Source organism: Aethalodelphis obliquidens, unplaced genomic scaffold (genome assembly GCF_003676395.1).
Source record: "Aethalodelphis obliquidens isolate GAN/ISIS:26980383/991018 unplaced genomic scaffold, ASM367639v1 scaffold67, whole genome shotgun sequence".
Classification (NCBI taxonomy): domain Eukaryota; kingdom Metazoa; phylum Chordata; class Mammalia; order Artiodactyla; family Delphinidae; genus Aethalodelphis; species Aethalodelphis obliquidens.
This window is the reverse complement of record NW_020838011.1, coordinates 3,795,963-3,816,741: the sequence shown is the minus strand read 5'-3', so window position 1 is coordinate 3,816,741 and position 20,779 is coordinate 3,795,963. Positions and strand designations below refer to the sequence as shown.

General features: G+C 40.0%; 1 protein-coding gene across 1 annotated transcript in view; it reads right to left on the bottom strand.

Moving 5' to 3' along the window:
* The window catches only part of ADGRL3 (adhesion G protein-coupled receptor L3), an 864,166-nt gene extending 855,055 nt beyond the window's left edge, over window positions 1-9,111 (bottom strand). The window contains exon 1 of the mRNA XM_027089631.1: window positions 8,609-9,111. The gene's annotated coding sequence lies outside the window, so the exon portion shown is untranslated. The remainder of the gene's footprint in view (window positions 1-8,608) is intronic.
* Between the last annotated feature and the right edge of the window lie 11,668 nt (window positions 9,112-20,779).

Genomic DNA, 20,779 nt, shown 5'->3' with positions numbered 1-20,779 from the left:
GAACTGCAATATCCTTATTGACTCTAGTAAGCTGGTGATAGTAGATTGATCTAAAGCTGGGTACCTAATTCAGACTGCGGTGAAAGGTTAAGAATCCAGTAGGCAGAGAGAAGGAAAAGCGGTAGTCTGCATAGGAGCATGCAACTGGAACAGAATCCTGGTGGTATTCAAGGTGCTACTATTTTCTAATTTTTTCTAAACCTCCATCCTTCCCCGAGATTCTTTAGGTGAGAAACACAATAACCTCCCAATAAATTAATCATTATGGCCTAAAGCTAGTTGGAGGTGTCTGCAACTAAAAGAAAAATAATGAATACACCCATTCTGCTAAATCTTTTAAGTTGAATTTAAGTCCATATGACAAATGATATGTTATCATAAAATATGCTGCATTTTGGAACACTGCAAAATAATATTTAACTGTCATACATAAAAACTATTGAAAATTAAAGTAAAATTTAATTAAACATGCCTAAAATTTTTTAAATGATGGTATTTTATTTTAAAAGAAAATGTATGCCTAAGTTTTTCTTTCGAAGTCAACTATAGTTAATAATATGATTAAAACTCAACAGACAAATCTGACTGAACAGTTAACGCCAATATAAAGAAGAACGTCTACAGATATAGACACGCCTCATGTTAACACAAAACTATTTCTCAATAGACTCTTTGTCCACTCCCTGAAGTCATGATCAGTATTCTGAATCAAGGTTCAAACGGCAACCATCAGCCACTGACAAATCAAGAACACTGAAAATATAAAAAAAACAAAAGACAGAAATGTAAACCAGTTGAGCCCCTCTGTTCTGGCCAGAAATAAAATCTCATACAAAAAGATGACCATCCTCCAGGACCATTCCCTCTTATCTAAAGTATTTGGAAGAGCTCTGAGGAAAGGAAAAGGGGAAAAAAAAACCCAAACCAAATGAAAACAAAACAGGAGACTGTTGAAAAACCTCTCACAGGGTCAGCTGTCAATGGAATGCATTTTAGTATTCAGGTTACCCACCCATGCAGAACATCAAAAACTGGTCTTGAGTCTCTCCCCTATTCTCACAATCTCAGGCTACTGTGGAGCCACTGGGGCTGTCTTGAATAGTAACACACTTTGCCTCTGCAGGATGCATAAACACCAACGCAACCTGATCAAACAGAAGGGGGTATCTTTCTACTTGGCTTTCATTTTCTTGAGTCATACTTTAAAACACTTAAGCCTGGTACAATTTAGCAAGTCAGACGTCCAACATGCAGCTTATTTTTTCATTCATTCTTACCACCAACCATGTTGTACTTTTTCCATTTTAACATAAACGATGAATGATTCAATGGAAGAGTCACAGATTTACTAACTTCTCTTATTGGCACCTGACATTGAAATACAGACATTCATTCTAAAACATGGACTTATTTATGACCCTTTCCATACTTGTAGTCTTTAAAATAATTGGGGGTTCTGAATTTTAAGGGTTCATCTGCATTTATAGCAATCTTATGAGAACTAAACTTTGGGATTATAAATCCTTTAAAAGTATGGGAAATCCTTAAATCTTGGAAGTTTATGATCATTTAGTTACAACATTGTAGAATATTCTGATGCAGTTAAAGCTTAAAGAGCTGCTGACGCCACATGAAAAGATGATCAGGAGTTTAATTTAAAATGTCTTAAGTTAAACTGCTACTTTCATTTTATACCTGATTTAAAGTCAATCGTCAGACACAGCACTTGGTGGCTGTCAAAAATATTTTCCTGTCAGGATTATGATTCTGTGGGGAGCATTAGTAGCAGAGCATAATGTTTTAAGATTATGAAGAAGAACTGAGAAATAGATACTTAACAAAAGGTTAAAAAGGAGAGAGGAAAAGAATATGGAAAAGACAAAAATACACGTAAAACCTTTCTCAACTGCTTAAGAAAATGCTATTGATTTTCCTAGCTCATCAAGAATTCTTCAATTAAAAAAAATGATATTTGATTTAGCTAAGTTTTCTTAATACCGATAGTTAAGGACATTTCTAATAATACTCTGACTAATAATAATAGTTACCATTTATTAAATGCTCACTCTTATCAGGTACTTTTCTATTCACTTCCTATTCCTCACGCCAAACCAGCAATGCAGATTTTATTACCTTTATCTCACAAAGAGAGATGAAACAGCTATAAAGTTGTGGCAATGGGACTGTATTCAAGTGTCTCTCATTCCAAAGGCCATTTCTGAGCAGTTCATAATCAGGGACAGTGCCCAGCTATGCCCATCTAAGGAGTATAGCGTAGTTTCTACAGCACTAAGTCAGGATTAGCCAACAAGCTGGAGAAGATTAGTGCTACAGTACTAATTTCAGAGTGGTCGGCTTAAGTCAGAAATTAAACTAGCCATGAAATATATCCAAATATATACACATAATTTATAAATATCTCTATAAAGTTTTCAAATAGATGTCAAAGTGCCATTCAGAAGTATAATATTACAGGTCATCTTTAAACTTCAGCAACTATTAAAACTAATCTCTATGTGGGGCTTCTGTTACTCATTAGGCATATCACCACTCACAAACAATCAGAACTGCAGTGTATAATTACCCCAAGGATGCTTTTCACTGAAAATGGCCTGTTGTGATGCTTAGATAGTGATTAACAGACTAAGAATGTGGTGAGTCGTCTTGATATCACTTCAGAAAAGTGATTTCCTCCCTAATAATTCCCAAGATACATAAATATTCAATTAGGGTCTTTGAAATCTCGTTTTAATTGGACATTCATACTCTACCAAATTTCAAACTTGGCCCAAACTAAGAAGGTGTTTTATTAATTCTTACAATACCAAAAAAACCACAAAAATCCCAGTAAATCTTCAAAAGTTTTCAAATAGAAGGGTAAAATAAAGCCAAGATTATCTTTCATATGAAATTTTCAAATCTAATAGCATTTTAAGACATGCTCTAAAGCAAAGAGCTCAAACAACTGCATATCTGAATCACATAATCACATGGGGAATTGACTAAAGTTTCGTGGGACCCTCATGAGACCTAGTAAATAATAATAATGATAGTAGCAAATAGTTACAATCCTATTATGTGCCTGGAACTGTTGTAAACACTTGGCATACATTTTTCAATTAAATTTTCACAACAAACTGTGAATTAGGTATAGTTGTCATACCCATTAAAACATACCAGGAAATTGAGGCACAGAGAGAGGATCCAGCATCTTGTCAAAAATCAAATAATTTATCAAACCTTGGCAAACACACCACAGAGTCCCTTCTCGTCACCACCACACCATCCTGCCTCTCCAGATAGCAGAATATCAAGACCTGGGGCCTAGATTTAAAATTTTCCCAGTAGCTCCTTTGCTACTGCCAGCAGGTCAGGCTAGAGACCTGCAGCCTTAAAGTTTCCGTTTCACTAACTGGGGACTAAAAACAAGCTTTTCTACATTTGGAAGAGAAAAATGAAAATGTCAAATAATTAATAAAATACCCATATGGCTTGTGTTTTTTAAAACTTGAACAATCTACTTGTTTTCTCATCCTAGATGGCTCTTTATATGGTCCAATGGGGTGAACTTCTGAGTACAAGGAAGCAGATCTTGAAAAGTTAACTTCAGCGGTTCTCAAATTCTCTGATTCCAGGACCCTTTTACACGCTTAAAAATTGATGACCTAAAGTAACTGTTGATTATGTTGGTTTAACTATCAATATTTATATACATATTAATAGTTAAACTGGTTAAATTTTAAAACACAAGAATACACCAGCACACATGCCATAGGCCAGCAAAGCAATGATGTCATTACATATCATGAACCTTCTAGAAAACTCTACTGTACCTTTGTTCAAGTATGAGATTGAAAGGTAAAATGCATCTTAGCATTATTATGAAAATGTTTTCTTCTAATAGATCCTCTGAAAGGGTCTCAAAGAACCACAGATTTCCCCAGAATACACCTTGAAAAGAGAGGATTGTCTGCTCTACAAAATAACTGACATAGAAGTCTACCAGATAGCAGTATTCAGTTGATTGATTTAATTTTCTATCCCAGAGATAATGTTCACAATAATTAGGACTACCACCAACAGTATTCCATTTAAGTTCTTGAATAATATGGATCAAATGTTAACAGTTTCTAATATGTATATGTAATCACTCTTATGAAGAAATTCATTAACATTAAACTAAATTCTTGTCTTAAGTGTCAATAAGACATTAGTAAGACATAAATTATTAAGATCTATAGAATCTGTTATGATCAAATACAGGAAGAACTCTCCCCTTTCATCCACTCCTTAAAACAAATGGAGAATTTCAATGAATTCAGAGTAGGACAGCTAATTTTTTATATATATTTTGTATTTGTGAGTGCATGAGCACACTTAACAATTCTAAGAAAAATATTACACCTGGTTACTTTATACAGTAGAAGAGTTAATTTTATTGGGCCACATAGACACTCAGACCAGGGTAATGACATTAAAAGATTTGGGGAAAACTATACATCTTTGGGCTCACAGATGCTATTTACAGGCATGCTCACACTACTCTCTCAAAGTGACCAATAAACATCAATATCAAAATCACAACCAATGAAAAATCTGGATTTTTCTCCTCACTGATCAACAACTCCCTAATAACACACACAGACACACACACATACTCTCACACACACACACACACACACACACACACACATACTCACACACACACACAGTCAAGAAAGGAAAAATGTCAGGAGGCCCTTACTCATATTTGAATGTTTTAGTTTATATTTTACTATAAAATTGGGTATTCTATAAGGGAATTCATTTGCATAAAACAAAAAGACATAAATGTAATAGTAATCTAAGCATAAATATGTCCTTGAAGGCAAACAAATGCTAAATTACAATACAGCCTCTGTCTTTAGGGTTCCTCCCTATGTGAGCAACTGCATATTTTGAATGTAATGCAAATCTAAGAAATCAAAGGGAAAATAGTCATTTGCAAAACTTAAGGAAAGATCATCTCCCTCTAATTCCAACTGCTCTAGCCGTTCACACCATGCTAAATTAAGGCTGTATAACATCTCTCAAAATCACTTTGTTTTTAAATACACAATCAGTTTTCCTTGCTGATTTCTGGGCAAAACTGCCCCGCTTCTAATAGTAACTGTCACTCCTACTTGGCAGCTCTTTTCAAAGAGAGTTTCATCCAGCAGTTGAAGCAGCCTAAATGAAATCTGAAAAACAATTCAGTTTAGCATTATATTATTTGACTGACTTCAATTCTTTTGATTTGATAAACTTTTTTTTTAATCTTCTATTTAGGATTACCTTGGCTATAACTCACCAAGGAATCTAAAGGACAACAAGTCCATAAAAATTTTGCCTTTCCTAACTACTAGAAACAATGTCAGGCACAGTAGCCGGAGCCAGTAAGTCTCATACCCACTATTATTCCCCATGGAAAGAAATGTTTAAATCTCCAAAATGCAAGAAGATTATCATTAAGAAAATCATTTCTAAAATACCTTCCATTCATATTTTCATGGAGGGCTCTCAATCTGAAGGATAATCACACCAAGCAACTTAAAATGAGACATCAAAAGCATTTACCCATCAAGCAAATCACATGCTTCAGGCCAGGGATGCCCGGAGCAACCTAACATATCTATCTAAAAAATGTGAATAGTTCACATAAACCTTTATACTAATCATTCCTCCTACCCTGAGTTTATAGAAATAGTCTAGTCAACCATAGACACCAATGAAGCAGGTTATTGAATATTTAGTTATGAAGAAGTGCTAGGGAATGGCATTCAGGCACTTCTGACACATTCACCTTCAGCTAAAGACAGCACACAATACACTGACAGACACAGTTCTAATGACATCAGGACCTGTGGAATGTATGACTGCTAAGAAACACATGCTGCTAGGAAACAAAGAACAGATCTGATCAAATCTCCTAACATAAGGGCTCCGAAAAACACTGTGATTAGATCTTCTAAAATGAGAGGACAAGTATTCTTTAATCTTAAGAAATATTTGCAAGTGCAAAGGCTTTAACACATACCCTCTAGGAAGGAAAGAAATATATGAAGCTAGAATCTCATGGATGAAATCACAATTCCCTAAGTTTGCATTAAGACAACTGCCACCAGCACTACCCCATAAAAATATAACTTAATCAAGATCAGGCATCACTGATTCAGTATTCCTTTTTGGCGGGGGGAGGGGGGCAACCTAAGCTTTTTCAAGAAGTCAAGATTCTAAAATTGAAAGAAATGTGGAAATCATGGTACCCAGAAAAAAAGTACCCTTTCACATTTTCAGTGCTATACTTTTTTCAACAAAATAGAACATAGCCATTTGCAACAAACACAAAAGCAGTCAGAGCTAATCTACAACTAAGCAATTTAATGTCTTTTTAATAACTGAAAAGTGTTGAGCTTTCCAACTTTTTAAAACTGTTTGTCTTTGTACATTTTTAACCCTTGGACACACACACACCAAAAAAAAAGATTGGGTGAAACAAAGGTGAAGATATTTCAATGCAAGTATTCTTTTAACTCCTAGACAAACGTCTGGAAACCTCTTTTGATGATACTATAAAAGAACTGACAATTCTGTCTAATCCACATACAGACAAATTGGGCACCAGAACTCCAGGTCATTTAGTACCATTACAGATTGAAAAATATACCAAGGAAATCTAGCTAAATTCTGTTTAATCTCACAGGGAAATAAAGTACATTCTCCAAATGAAAAATTACTGAAGAACTATTTCTTTGTAGATTCTGCAATGACATTCTTTAACTAGTGTTGATAACCTATATGACCCTAAATTAGCAGATTGCCTATTTACTTCAGAGCAAAACACAGAAGGCAATTTTTCCTGCCTGCCAGAGTCTATGCGTCTCCTCGTTTCCCCAGCAGCTGGCTGGAAGGATGTAAAATCAGAGGGGCAAGAAGGCTTATACTTCCTAATGAGTAATCTACCCAGGAAAGTAAACACAAGACACCACCAGGTTGGGCTCTAAAGGAGACTGTGGCAGGGCTGCTTACACCGTTGTTTACAATGTACTCTACCGCAGGCAAGATCACACACAGGCACAGGGAGGAGATACCCAGAGGTGGCTCGTACACCTCGAGTTCGCCCAATTGCTGTGATTCCTCTGGCCATAAATAAAACAGCGCACGTTCGTATCTGAAAGTGGCCAGAGAATTCCGGGGACCAGGGGTTATGCTGGCTTGACTTGGTTATTTCAATCTGCCCGAAAGACGACTATTCTATTCCTTGGTCCTCATCAGGGCCAAACTGGGGGTGCCCTGCGCGCTGCACCAGAGACTCTCAGGCGCTGCACGCATCTCTCAGAGGTGCTCAGTAGGGGAGAAGGGACACAGTGAGGCTTCTTCGCAACCCCTATCGGCCCTCGCGGCCTCCTCAAACCAGATTTTCCAGTTAAGCGGATCCCAGGCGATTTCGATAAGCAAGCTCAGCTCAAGTAGCATCAGCTCTGCCATCCCCGCAAATATCGCCAGGCCATCCCCGGAGCGCACGAACGCGCACACAGATAGGCACACGCCGACCCTGCTACCAATTAACCCTGGTAGCGGAGGTTCCCCCCACCCCACTCCACATACACACCCACCCACCTATATTGCTAGGGGCCTGGCACGTTTAGCCCTTGAGCTCCGATGTGGGACCATCGGCGGGGGCGCGGCGGCACCGACGCTCCGCTGCAGCCCAAAGCCTTCCCTTCACTGGTGAGAAGATGCGGGGCACCTGCCCTCCTACCTGTAACCCAGCCGACCGCCGCCACCAATGCTCTGCCCACCCCGCCCCGGCGCCCCGGCCACCCCGATTCGTGCAACACCGCCCCCCCGCCCCGTGCCCACTCCCAACACCGTGCCGCCCCGGGCCACCCACGAAAGTGGCAGCTTTCTCCAGCCAAAAGCGCTTAACAAAGGCCAAACAAGCAGGTCTAAACCAACTGCCGTGAAAGGGACACAACGGGCGGGGTGCGGGGAAGTAGCGAGGCTCCGCGACTCAGGGGCGCGACCTGGGCAAACGCGGCCACCATGGATGCTCCAGGCAAGCGTCTAGAGAAGATCGCGGCGGACTCACCGCCCCGCAGTCCCCATCACCCCTGAGCCCAGCGCCTCACCCGGTCCCTGTCGGTCCTCCAGCCCTCTCCCGCCTCCAGCGGCACCGGCTCCGGGCCGGTAGAGAGAAGGCGCCCCCTGGTCGGCATTCAGTTCCTACCAGGGGATGACACTGGGGTGAGAGGGGAGGGAAAATTCCCAGGGTGGAAACCGTTCCTATCCCCCAGAGTGTTGAACTGCGAATGCTCCCGGTCAACTCTCCCTTTCATTTCTCTCAACCGCCAAATCGCCCAATAGCTGGAAAAACCTCGAACCCGTACCAACCCCCAGCGCCCACCAGCCATGAGGTTCCCTTCCCGCCCCGCATCACGATCGGATGAGTTTGTGTGCGGGCGAGTGTGTGAGTGGGAGGGTGAGTGTGCGTGAATCCTGCACCCCCTCAGTTGCCTGCCCCGCGGACGCAGATGCCTGCGCCGGGCCAGGGCCACCACTATCAGGAAGTGTGAGAAGAATAAATTACCTTTCGTAACCGCCGGTCCCTGAGATCGTCCCATCAGTTGGTCAACAACCTGCAGCCCGGTGCAGTTTCCACAATCCAGCCATGGAGCTCGGGGCAAAAGACCGAGCGGCCCCAGCGAAGACACCCCCACCGCACGCGTCCAAGAATGATAGCCAAAGCGCAGAGAAGGCAGCAGGAGGGTAGAGACCCCAGCCAAGGAAACAACAAAAAGTCTTTCCTTCCCCCTTTTTTCTGCTACACAGCCATGAAGAAAAGGGAAGGGGGGGAAGCAAAATCCAAATGTTTGTCTTCCTTTACGTTTCCTCTCTTCACACACACCAAGGGGGTAAAAACGGAGCAAAGGGGGTGGAGGGTTCAAATGTCTCTTCCAGTCCACAGTTGCACAACTTCGGAGTCAGGCTCTGTCTCCAGCAGCAGCCGAGGGACCCAAGCGGCAGCTATTAACATGCGGCAGTCATAGCTGGGGCTGCTTTTCCTCCCGCTGCCGCTGCCGCTTAAGAAAAGACGCTTCTGGAGAGACCAAAAATGTTCCACCATCCCCCCAGCCGATCTTTATATCCAGTTCTCCCACCCCACCCCCTTTCTTTTTCTTTTTCTTCCTCGTCCTCCCCTTTCCGGCTGAATGCGGGAGCGAGGGAAAAGGTAGGGGGAGCCGCGAGGGCCAGGGGTGGCTTCTTCTCCGCCAAACCCTCCTCCTCCTCCTCCCGAGGTTGTCTCCCCGCCGAGGGTCTCCTCTCGAGTCCGCAACCTGCGCAGAGAGCTGGAGCCAGGGCCACACAAACTCCTTCCCGGGTGCACAGCGGGGACGCGCGGGCGGAGCGGGCGCCGGGCAGCCGAGGGCTGCGTCCCGGGGGCCGCGGAGCCCAGAGCCCGGAGTGTGGCTGATTAGCTCGCCGGCCGGGCCGGGCAGCTGCGAGCATGTGGGAGCTTCATCGCGCGGCCCCGGGCTTCGCGCCGCCGCCGCCTCGTCGGTCCTGTATCTTCTTCGACTCCCCGAGAGCGAGCAGGGCTCTGGCGCTCTCCAGACACGCACACTCACACACGCGCACACGCGAGCGAGCTCCGGCCAAAGCCAACCGTGCCACCGGCGCGCGCGCACACCCGGAGAAAGAGGACGGAGGCTAAAAGAGAAGAAAGAAAGGGGAGGGGGCGAGTCACAGGCGGCAGCAGCGGCAGCAGCGGCAGCTGCGGGAGCGGAGGCAACGACCAGTACGGGAAAAGCCGGTAGCGGCAGCGGCGGCGCCCACCAGGACGAGCGGCAGCATCTGCATCCCAGCTCCTGGGAACTGGGGCGAGCAGTGCCGGGCGAGCAGACGACCCGGCGACGCGCCGAGAGCCGGTCGGAGCGCGGGCGCGCCGGGGCCGTGCAGCCTGCGTGCGGCGGACGCAGCCGGGGCCCGAGCCGAGGCCAGAATGAGCCGCGGGCGGGCGAGCTCCGAGAGCGCCGAAAGCCGAGGAGGGGGCTTGCGCCGGAGAAAGGGGTGGCGGGAGGCAAAACCCGGATCTGGAGTGCGCTCGGGCTCCGCCGCGCGGGCTCCACCTAGCAGCTCGACAAACGCTTGGAGGTGGGAACGAGAGAGCTGCTACAAGAGGCTTTCCTTTCAGGGTTTGTCAAACAAAGGGTACCTCTCCTCGCGGCTTTGAGACAAGCTTCTCTCTCTCTCTCTGGCTCTCTCTCTCCCCCCCCCCCCCCCCCTTAGCCTTCCCTCTTCCCTCTCCCCTCTCTCTCTCTTTCTTTCCCCCCTCCCTCTCTCCCCTCTTCTCTTCCTCCTTCATTCCACACCAGGTGAGTAAACGACGTCTGAAAGTACTGCCAGTGTCTCTTTTTACAGGTACAGATTATTCCATATTTTCATTATGCAGGTACCGAGTCCCAGTGCGTTTTCTGCCTTTGGTCCATTTTATGTTCCTTCAAACTTACCTCAGCGTGCAAGTTCATTGCAGCCGTTAAAGTGCCTTCTGATAATCGGATGTGGGGATTCAGTGACTTTATTTCACATCGATAAAAATTACCATAATGGATACAGAAAGGTGCCGATTCCAAAGCAATGCCTTGTGATAGAGGAAAAGTCTGTTCAAGTTAACTGAGTGACCTTGGTCAATTACTGAACCCCTTTCTGCCTTCTTTGTAAATGAGAGGGTTAAGTAGGTAATTTCTAAGGTCTTGTCCTGCTCTAAAATTTCATAATCTGAAATGGCTAAGGTGTTATTTTCTATATCAATACATTCGGGTTACCATTACAGGAGAAACTAAGATTTATTATATGCATCCAACAAGCACATTATATCCAAATTATATTTGAATGTATATAATATATTCAGAATGATCTAATGCTCTCCCAGTTCTTAGGGAGGTAGAGTCAACATATGAAGAACATAAAACCTCATTCGAATTAACAGACCATACCCAGTACCAGTGACTATCAAAATCTCATTCAGTCTGCAAAGCTCAATTCCAGTACCAACTGCTCCAAAGATCCTTTTCTCACCAACCCCATTCAAAATAATCACCCCTTCCATTATATTCCCTTTGATTGTATCTCTACAGAACACCTATTTCATTCTGCTTTTTTCTTGTTCTTTTAAAATTATTAGTTGCTTGTCTCTATGCCTCTTCGCATTATAGGATCTTCCTGGAATCTAAATTACAAATTTTAATCATCTGTATAACATAAGATTAATCTGTATCCACAATATTTTGCACGTTATAATTCTTCTTATTTTTAAAAAAAATGGGAAAGAGATTTAATGATATTGCTGAATTCTGACCAACTAAATGTTCACAGGCTCAAGTTAGGCTACTTGAATTTGCCTATTATGGGGCATCTATGAATTCCCCTGAGTACTTAAACAAAATATGAACTGACATCTGGAGTCACTTGTTACTTAAATAATTTTGGAAAGAGTAGACTCCAGCCAATTGTGACAAGAGGCTCTTATTTGTAAAGGAGACAATATGGAAACTACTCAATTCATCTCCCAAATGTATATATGTAGAAAAGTAATAAAATAATAGAATATAGAATGAAAGGTGCTATATAGATATTAAATGTTATTAGTGGTAGCAGCAGAAATATAAATAAACAGCACCTATAGACCAATTTTTAGAATCAGACTTATCACAATATGGCAGGTCTGGTAGGATATGTGAAAGGAATAAAATTTCAATATATAATTAATATATTTATCAAAACATGAAAGATATTAACTGAAAAGTAAGCATATTGAGTTAAATAAATAATTAAAAGTATTCACCACAGAGGAGTTGACTACAAATAAGCAAAATTACAAGCAGAATAATGAGGGAGAAAGAACCAAAAAGGAAAAAAAAAAAGTGAATAAAAATAACTGATGGTTAAATAAAAGCAGTGGAAAGAAAAGAATAGGTTTATACAACTTAATCAAATGTCAAGGTAACAATTTTTACAGCAACTACCTGTATTTTAGGTTCAAACTTCATGCTTCTACATCATTTTTAATCTGATGGGCATAGTCTTCTCTATTTGATTTAAGATACAAAGTGTCAATACTCCATTGCCAGGAAATCCATGACTCTTGCCAATATTTTTCTAAGGTGAACCTTCCACAAAAATACACTCAAATAAAATACTGTGCCCTCTTTGCTACCCAACTATATTGAACACCTTCTACTCAGTGACAAGATAGTATAGCAGATGATGTTTGAGCAAAGATGCTATTATACGTGGTAGCTCTGTGTGCTAGAGTGGTTTTTAAAAAAGATCACACTGTCAACTTCAACTCCATTAAAAGTGAAAAAAATCAATATTTGTAAAATGGAAAAGAACCCCTCCCCCAATTTTTTAAAAAAGCTGAGTAGCCAATCAAATAAGATAACCACAATTAAAATGTTTTAATAATTTTAAAAATTTCCTGACCAAAGGGTTTTTCAAATTAATAATTAATATACTAAAATCTCCAATACATGTAAGTTAGGAAAAGAACATGGATAACATGTTCACAAAAAAAATTCAAATGGCCAATAAACGAAAGGAAAAATGTTCTGCCAATATAAATCCAATACATAAAAATATATAAAATTAACTATAATTTTATAATTAAATAAAAAATATATAAAATTACCAGATCCATCATGTTTCATGTTTCACTCATGAAATTAGCTGAAAACTAGCAGTCCCCTACTAATAAACTCTAACAAAAGTGTACTGAGACAGGCCTGCCTCTATGCTAGTGATGTACACTGACACAATTTTTCTGGAAAGAAAGCTGAAATTATGTCAACTGCCTTATAGAATATATATGTCATTAATCCACAGTTTCTATTTACAGATATCACTTCTACAGAAATAAACAGAGGTATGGACAAGGACTTTGTATAGTGATACACACCTCAGTTGTAATCGTTATATAAGGGAAGTAAGTGTGTAAGATATCTTGTTTTTGCATACTCAGTAAATGCCCTTACCTGATTGGAATTGGTAGTTATTCAGTTAGTGGGGGGAAAAGTTGGTTAAAGCAAACAAAATTTTTTTGAATGATCTGTATATTCTATATTAGTTAGAATTCATTTTGGCTGCGAGCAACAGAAACACAAAGCAACAGTAAACAAGATAAAAGTTTCTTTCTTTCTCAGGTTAAAGTGTAGCAGTTAGTGATCCTGGGCTCTTGTGGCCCTAACAAAGCATTCCAGCCTGAAACAGACAACTTCCTTAACTTCTTGCTCAGCCACGCATGGCCATTATTCCCAATTCCAGTTCTAGCAATCATGCCTACGTTGCAGGAGCAGAGAAGAAAAGGAGGAAAAGAAAGGCATACTCACACCCAGACATTTTCCTAAAGTTTCACGCACCATTTGCCTATTCATTTAATCCTCAGAAATGGTGAGCTGGTAACACTTAGCTACAAGGATAACAAGAAATGTTGACTATTCCAGGCAGTCATGAGTCCAACTGAAAATCAGGATTCTTTCATGATTTAATCCTTCCTCAGCCTGCGACATGACATTGTGCACCACCCTGGGCTGAGCTTTGCATACTTTAGGTTTTCAGTAACTAAATGAATCCCTACTGCAGACAGTAGACAATGCCACCTTCAATGTAATGACCTTCTATTTCAACCAGACGTAAACTTTCAGAAAATTACTGAGTTTTTGTCGTTGGGAAAAATACTCCCTAATAATCAATTATCAGCAGTTACAATCTTAAATGCTACTGGGCCTAGATACACTGACAAATCAAGGTAATCAGGGGTAAATCACACCTGCAAAGCAGGCAGCAAAGCTTAATACTCAGATTCCTAGTATGCCATGGTATGGTTAGAATTCCAAGGGGTCTTGGGTTCATTAGAATAATGACTCAAGTGTAGATTTTATATATATATATATGATCAGAACATATTTGACTGACTAAGGGATAGTTTAATTCGAAGAAGTACCAAGTGATGCTCTCTAATCCTTGGGATGTACATCAAAGGGCCTATTTTAAAAGATTGTAAAATCTTACCCAGGTTATATATCCCTGCTGATTTGGTATCATCTGTTCTCACCTTGATTCAAACAATTCACCCTTACTCTTTTTCAATCCAAAAGAGGATCTGTGTATTCTACATTCTAAATGACATGGAAATTTATCTATAGATCTAGATAAAGCAAATCTAGATCTAGATATTTTTTTATAAACAGCTTCTCCTAACTGTTTAACATTTTTTTAATATCCTGACTTCTTTTCTTTTCAATGGAAGAGTCTCTTTCGACTCCTTTTCATAATTTCTGTAATGTTTGCATATATGCTTGCCAGTTCTGGATGACTATGAAAGGAACAACAAGCTTCTTTTTTTTTCTGTAACTATCCCAGCTACTTTGTCTTAGATCCCACAATTAAATTACCTTTCATAACTTTAAGTTAGCTTGAACACCAAATGCTTTAAGCCACTTACTGTAAATGTCAGCAATAGAACACTGGTTCTTGGAGAAGTACTCAGCACTCATACAAACATAGTTGCCTTAAAAAATATCACATCACAATGTCTAGATTCCAGACTCTAGAAATATGAAAATATTCAAAAACCCAACACTGTTTTCTTAAGGTCTCCCTCTTGTAAAGGCAAATGTGCTTATATGTTACAAATGAAAATATCATGGTCAACCAGATATTTAATAATGATTGTTGGGGCCTGGAACAGAAGGGAAAGACTCTGTTCCTTTGTAAAATATTGCTACCCTGCTCCTCAACCCTGTTCTTTTAAGACTATAGTAGACACCAATAGGAGATACCGGACTCATAATTACTCCCTCTTCTCTGAGCGTGGTTCCTGTACATGTAAGTATGAGGAGGCTTTGTCCATACTTTTGGCCCTGTCCCTTGGCCATGTTTGATCCAGGCAAGGGGAGCTGACCCAAACTTGGCTAACCAGAATCCTTTCCTAGGCGTTTTCAGACTATACTATGCAAAGGGTCTCAACATCCTTGATGGTGGAGGATGCTATTCATGGCCACATTTTCTGCTATATGGTGCTGTCTAAACATGACATAGTACAATATTTTCCTGGAGAAAGCAATCAGATTTTTAAAATACTGCTAGCCTTAATCAGAAATGCCTTTTTCTTTTGCATCTGTATCTAAACTCACAAGTAAGATGTACACAAAGGGAAAATTCTGCATAGACATGTTGTTATAGTGTGAATATACAGTCTGTGTTATGGTGGTGATATCTAGGAAAGTAGGTTCCTTATAAGATTGCCTGCTGGATTTTCCTGAAAGCTGAGCTCATAGAAGGCATATTGAATTATTCTTCTTGGAATGTTGGTCATATTATTTTTGTAGTACTCCCAGTTAGATGATTTTCTCATTTCTGATATCTGCTTCAACCATACACCTCACCTATTTTCTTATAAAAGCAAAATGAAGAGTGGTAGGAAGAATAATAATTATTGCCTACTTTAAAATACAGTGCTCAGGATCATATTAGATAGTCAATAAGATATTCAGTAAATGTTTGGTGAATGAAATAATTCAAGCCACGTGTTATATGATATATGTTATAAAATACATAAGATGTATCTGTTAAATTATGTCTGATTAATATTAATATATCTATCATTCTATTAAGATTATATATTAATAGAATTTATATATCTAAATGAGAGCTACCAAATTTAAATTAGTCACCTTGACTAGGGGAGGCTGCCATTGCTCAAAACAAATTGAACCCTTCTGAAATAATTTTATGCTATGGCATGCTTTGGAACAGCCTTGAGATATTAGCAAATCTCTTGCTTTTAAAGCACTCTTTCTTTGGCTAATGGTTTAGCATCCACTGGAAAAAAATCACTTGCATTAAAGAACTGGAAAAGAGCTTGGAAATCATCTAATTAGCTATCAAGCCAGGAGAAAATATGTTTTTTTGTTCAAAATAAATAAAGTATGACTAATTTTTTATGTAGGTTAATTTTACACTACAACTCCTTTAGTGTAATGACCCTCACCTTCTATGGGCAAGGCCTAATCCTCCCAAGAAACCAGCAACATAGGTATTATTTCTACTTTATTAATAATGATACTAAGATTCAGACAGTATAATATCTTTCTCAAGGCTGAACGTTCAGTAGAGTACAACATTTAAACAAGTTTATCTTACTAAACCTCTGCCAACATTGGTAGAGATCCTACATGCAAGTTTTTACAATGAGAACCCTCCTCCTTGGTTACAGTTCCTTGGATCAGGAAGGGAAGGAGGTAAGTTGCTTGATTAGCGGGATAATCAAGTCTTTTTCCCAGGGAAATTAGAATTTGGGTTGAGAGAGTCATTGTTTCTTTCCCTCAGTAGGCCATGTTAGCTTCCAAGCTGTGGTGTGGCCCTTTTTTCCCTGCCATTTTAATTCGAGAATCAGAGGTGGTTTGCATTTAATGGAAAACCTGGACTAGTCTATCATCAGTTGAACTTGCCTTTAGGCACCCAACAAAAGTGAAGACAATGATAATCTGCAGAAAGGAGCATAAAACACATGCACAGAGAAGAGCCTACATGAAATGCAGAGAGATTTTAGATGGCTTTCTGGACCTGGGTTCTATTTCTTTCCTAAGTTCCAGCTACATTTCTGTACCTAGTTTCTGGAAAACAGCCCTTGAGGTGTTATAGTACATTCCCCTTTTTGATGAAGCCCATATAACTTTGTCATAGTCATCAATGGATTTTGTCTGGTCATTTCCCTCTTCCTACTTTTGGAAACAGCCTGCCTACTCCTTGGTGTCCTTTTCCTCTGCACTTTATATATTGGTAATGATCTGCCCGTTGTGGTACCCAGCCCACATAGGGAAAGCAGATGATCCAGGCCAAATCACATACTGTAATCATCTCTACCCAGTGATTTGTTATAGATGGCCATATGGCTTAAGCCGGGCTATTTAGAGTCCTTCCCTGCAATTTTTAAAATATGAACACTGGAGTAGAGAAGATTTACCTCCTTCTCTGGTGTGTTTTCAAGTTGGAATGGTTTAAATCTCAAGTATTTATTTATTTATTAGTTCATTAGTTAGTTATGTTATTCCAAGCTGTCTCTCAGAGATTTAACAATTAGAAAAATAAAATAATAATTTTCTCACAAAATGGTGAAAAGATTAAATGTATATATGTCAACAGCTTGGTATAGTCTTACCATAAGTTATTCAATTTATATTTTAATAAGATATATTAGTTATACTTATGTGAAACGTCATGAAATAAAATTCCAAATCTATACGGTACATCTTTCACTAAAGTATACATACTGTGTTTCTGATTCTCTAATGGTTAAGAAAACCCTGGATTAGGAATCTAAACTGAAAGGGGGCGGAGGGGCTAGTATACAGGCATCTTTGTTCCTTTCAAATTTTCAGAGATCCAGGCTAATGGACACTCCTCCATCTTTAACACATGGCTTTTGCCATTGCACTGGGCAGACCATGGGGATGATTTCTTAGCATTTTATTTATGGGCCTGTATGATCCTTATCACAGCTCAGATTCCATTCATGAGAACTCAGTCATATGGGTACACTAACTATAAAGTAGGTTGGCAAATGTGGTCTAGCTTTGGATCCAGGAAGAAATTGTTGTGAGTCTGATAAACAACTATGCAGTTCTTGCCACACACTCTCTTGGTGGTATTGAAATATAGCAAAGTGTAAAAGAATATTCAGAATTGTGTAGTACCATCACTGCCACATAACTGAAGTAATATTTAGGCCATATGACACAGTACAAAGAACACGGGACATGGATTCAGAAGACCATATTTTCAGTCTTGTCCTTACCATTAACTCCCTGAGTATTGGGCAAGTCAGTTGATATTTCTAGGCTTTATTTTCCCTATTGGAAAAATTAGTATTTTTAAAATATCCGTCCTACCTACATTATAAGGTTAATGTGGCCACCAAATTACATATATTATAAATTTAGAGGGCTATGCAAATGGAAGATCCTTGCTAGGATACACACACACACACACACACACACACACACACACACACACACACACACCACAGACTACACCGTTTATATACACAGAATTCCATGCGCTGTACTCTGATTCCCATGTTTTCCCATGCTGTTTGAATCTCTCTTCTATCATTGTAGTATCCCCTTCTGGAGATGTTTTGATGCACCTTGCATATTCCTTCTCCCAGGACCAAGTATTCATTTCCACAGCCTGAAGAATGTAAGCTGCTCACAGATGAGTTCCTCAAATATTTCCCTCCCTTTGCTGAAGGGAGATGTCTTACTCAAGATTATGTTCCCTCCGCAGGAACCTAGTTCAATACCTGCCTTTCACAGGGATACTTATGGTAGGCCCATTTCCTACTTCAAGTTGACTCTGAAGGACCATCTCACATTCAGTGAACCCCCACTGAATTGCCCGAGTGCCCTATGAGCTCCAGTGTTCCCTCTGTCCAGTTCTGAGTCCCTCATTCCCCCCACCACAACCCCATTCTCACCCCGTATTGTTTCTGAGAGCACTTCTGGATGAACCTTCTGTTTACAATTCTCCATCTTAGAATCTGCTTCCCAGGACACTTGACCTAAGATAGCTTCCTAGTTCCTACTCTTGCCCTTTCTATAGTTTATTTTTGACACTCAGCCAGAGACATGCTGTTGGAACAAAGTGACTGTGTTAGTTTCCTAGAGCTACTGTAACAAAGTACTGCAAACTGGGTAACTTAAAGATACAGAAGTCTATTGTCTCACAGTTCTACTAGAAGCTGGAAATCCAGATGTCAGTAGAGTTGTGATCCCTTTGAAACTCTGGATAGAATCTTTCCTTGCCTCTTCCTAGCTTCTGATGGTGGCCGTCAATCCTTGGCCTTCCACAGTTGGCAGCTACATCCCTCCAAATTCAGCCTCTGTCATCACATGGCATTCTCCCTGGGCGTCTCTGTCTTCACATGGTGTTTTCCTTTTCTTATGAGGACAATGGTCATATTGGATTAGGACTCACCCTATTAACCTCATCTTAACTTGATTATATCTACAAAGACCCTATTTCCAAATAAGATCAAAGACACAAGTACCTGGGGTTAGGACATCAATATAACATTTTAGGTACTCAATTTAACTCCTAACAGTGGCCTTGCCTTAAATCCTCCGGTTGTTCCCTTATCACTCAGAGAAGTCTGAAGTGGCCGGCAAAGCACTATACAGTCTGCCTCCCGACACTTCCACAGCCTGATCTTCAGCTCCTCTCCCCAGAGATCACTTTGCTGCAGCCATAATAGCCTCTCTGTTGCTTGTCCACATTCCAGGCACACCCCTATCTCAGGGCTTTGCATCTGCTTATCTTTGCACCTAGAATGCTCTTCACCTAGAGGTCTGCACTGCCTTTTGCCTAACTTCCTTCTGGTCTGTGCACAACTGTTGCTTCTCAGTGATGCTTTCTCTAACCTCTATTTAAAATTTCAAACAGTCTTATCCCACACTCTACCACACTTCCTTTTTTTTTTCTCCACAGAACTTCTCACTCTCCAATATACCACATAATTTACTTGTTCACTTGTGTTTATTACAGGTCTACAATATAACTTCTGTGATCTCAAGGCACTTTTGCTTTAATAGTCCCCTTCCATAAAAAATATTTTAAATTATATTTTATGGATGCATTGGTATAAAGAAAAATATAATCCAGGATGGATGCATTATTATAACATTCATATTTTTCTTCTGGTTTTAAAATAAATTAAAATTAAAACATTTTTGTGGGCCCTTAGAAGTACCATGGGCCTTAGGCTCTGTACGTAATGGATAAGTTGGCCCTGGTTTATAAATATCTCCCCAGCAGAATGTAAGCTCTTGGAGGATGAGAACTTTTTCCATTTTGCTCATTGATATTTCCCCAGCAAGTAAAACAGGGCCTGGCATATAGCAATGTTCAATAAATATTGCTGAACATATGAATGGCAAAAAATATCATTTTGGTTTTCCATTAGAATTAGTTTTCCATTCCTTTAGTGAAATTGGTTTTGTGTGGCCTAACCTAGAATGTACTGTTACTTCCACTTCAACACTTAAATCTTCAAGTATAATTCTGCAATAGACCAACCAGCCTTTGAACTAACTGCAGGACCCTAGCCTTACACAGCTCATGCAAACCATGGGAAGCGATAGTAAGTGAGTTGGAGGAATTACTTTTCTGTAGCCCACCTTGGTTCACTGGCAATTTATATACTCTGTTGGAAAGTAATTACAAATATTATGAGAGACATTTTTTGAAATTAAAAAAAATCACTTGAACAATTATAAGAAAAATTTTGCTGGTATCTTGAGATAAACCCTAATCTTGAAATAACTTCTACATAACAAAATAAATCATAAAACACCTTAAGATAATTTTATAGAACTAAACTAGTGTGGTTGCCGTATTACAGAGATTTATTTTAATGAAAAAGAAAAAAAAAACCTCTATGAAACTGGTGGCTCTCAGGTGGTAGAGCAGGGATAAAAAAATGACTAAATTTGATTTGTATTTATTAGAAAAGCAGAGATCAGACCTCCAATTTGATTTGGGAAAACTGAAGTTAAACTTGCAGGGGTATAAATATTGCTTATTTTGTACTGAAGAATCCTGGTACTTATGAATTTCTTAGGATAAAAATCACTGAAATGCTTTTGAGAAGAAATATTATCTCATGGGAGGCAAAAATCATTACAGTGCCGCATACATTTAT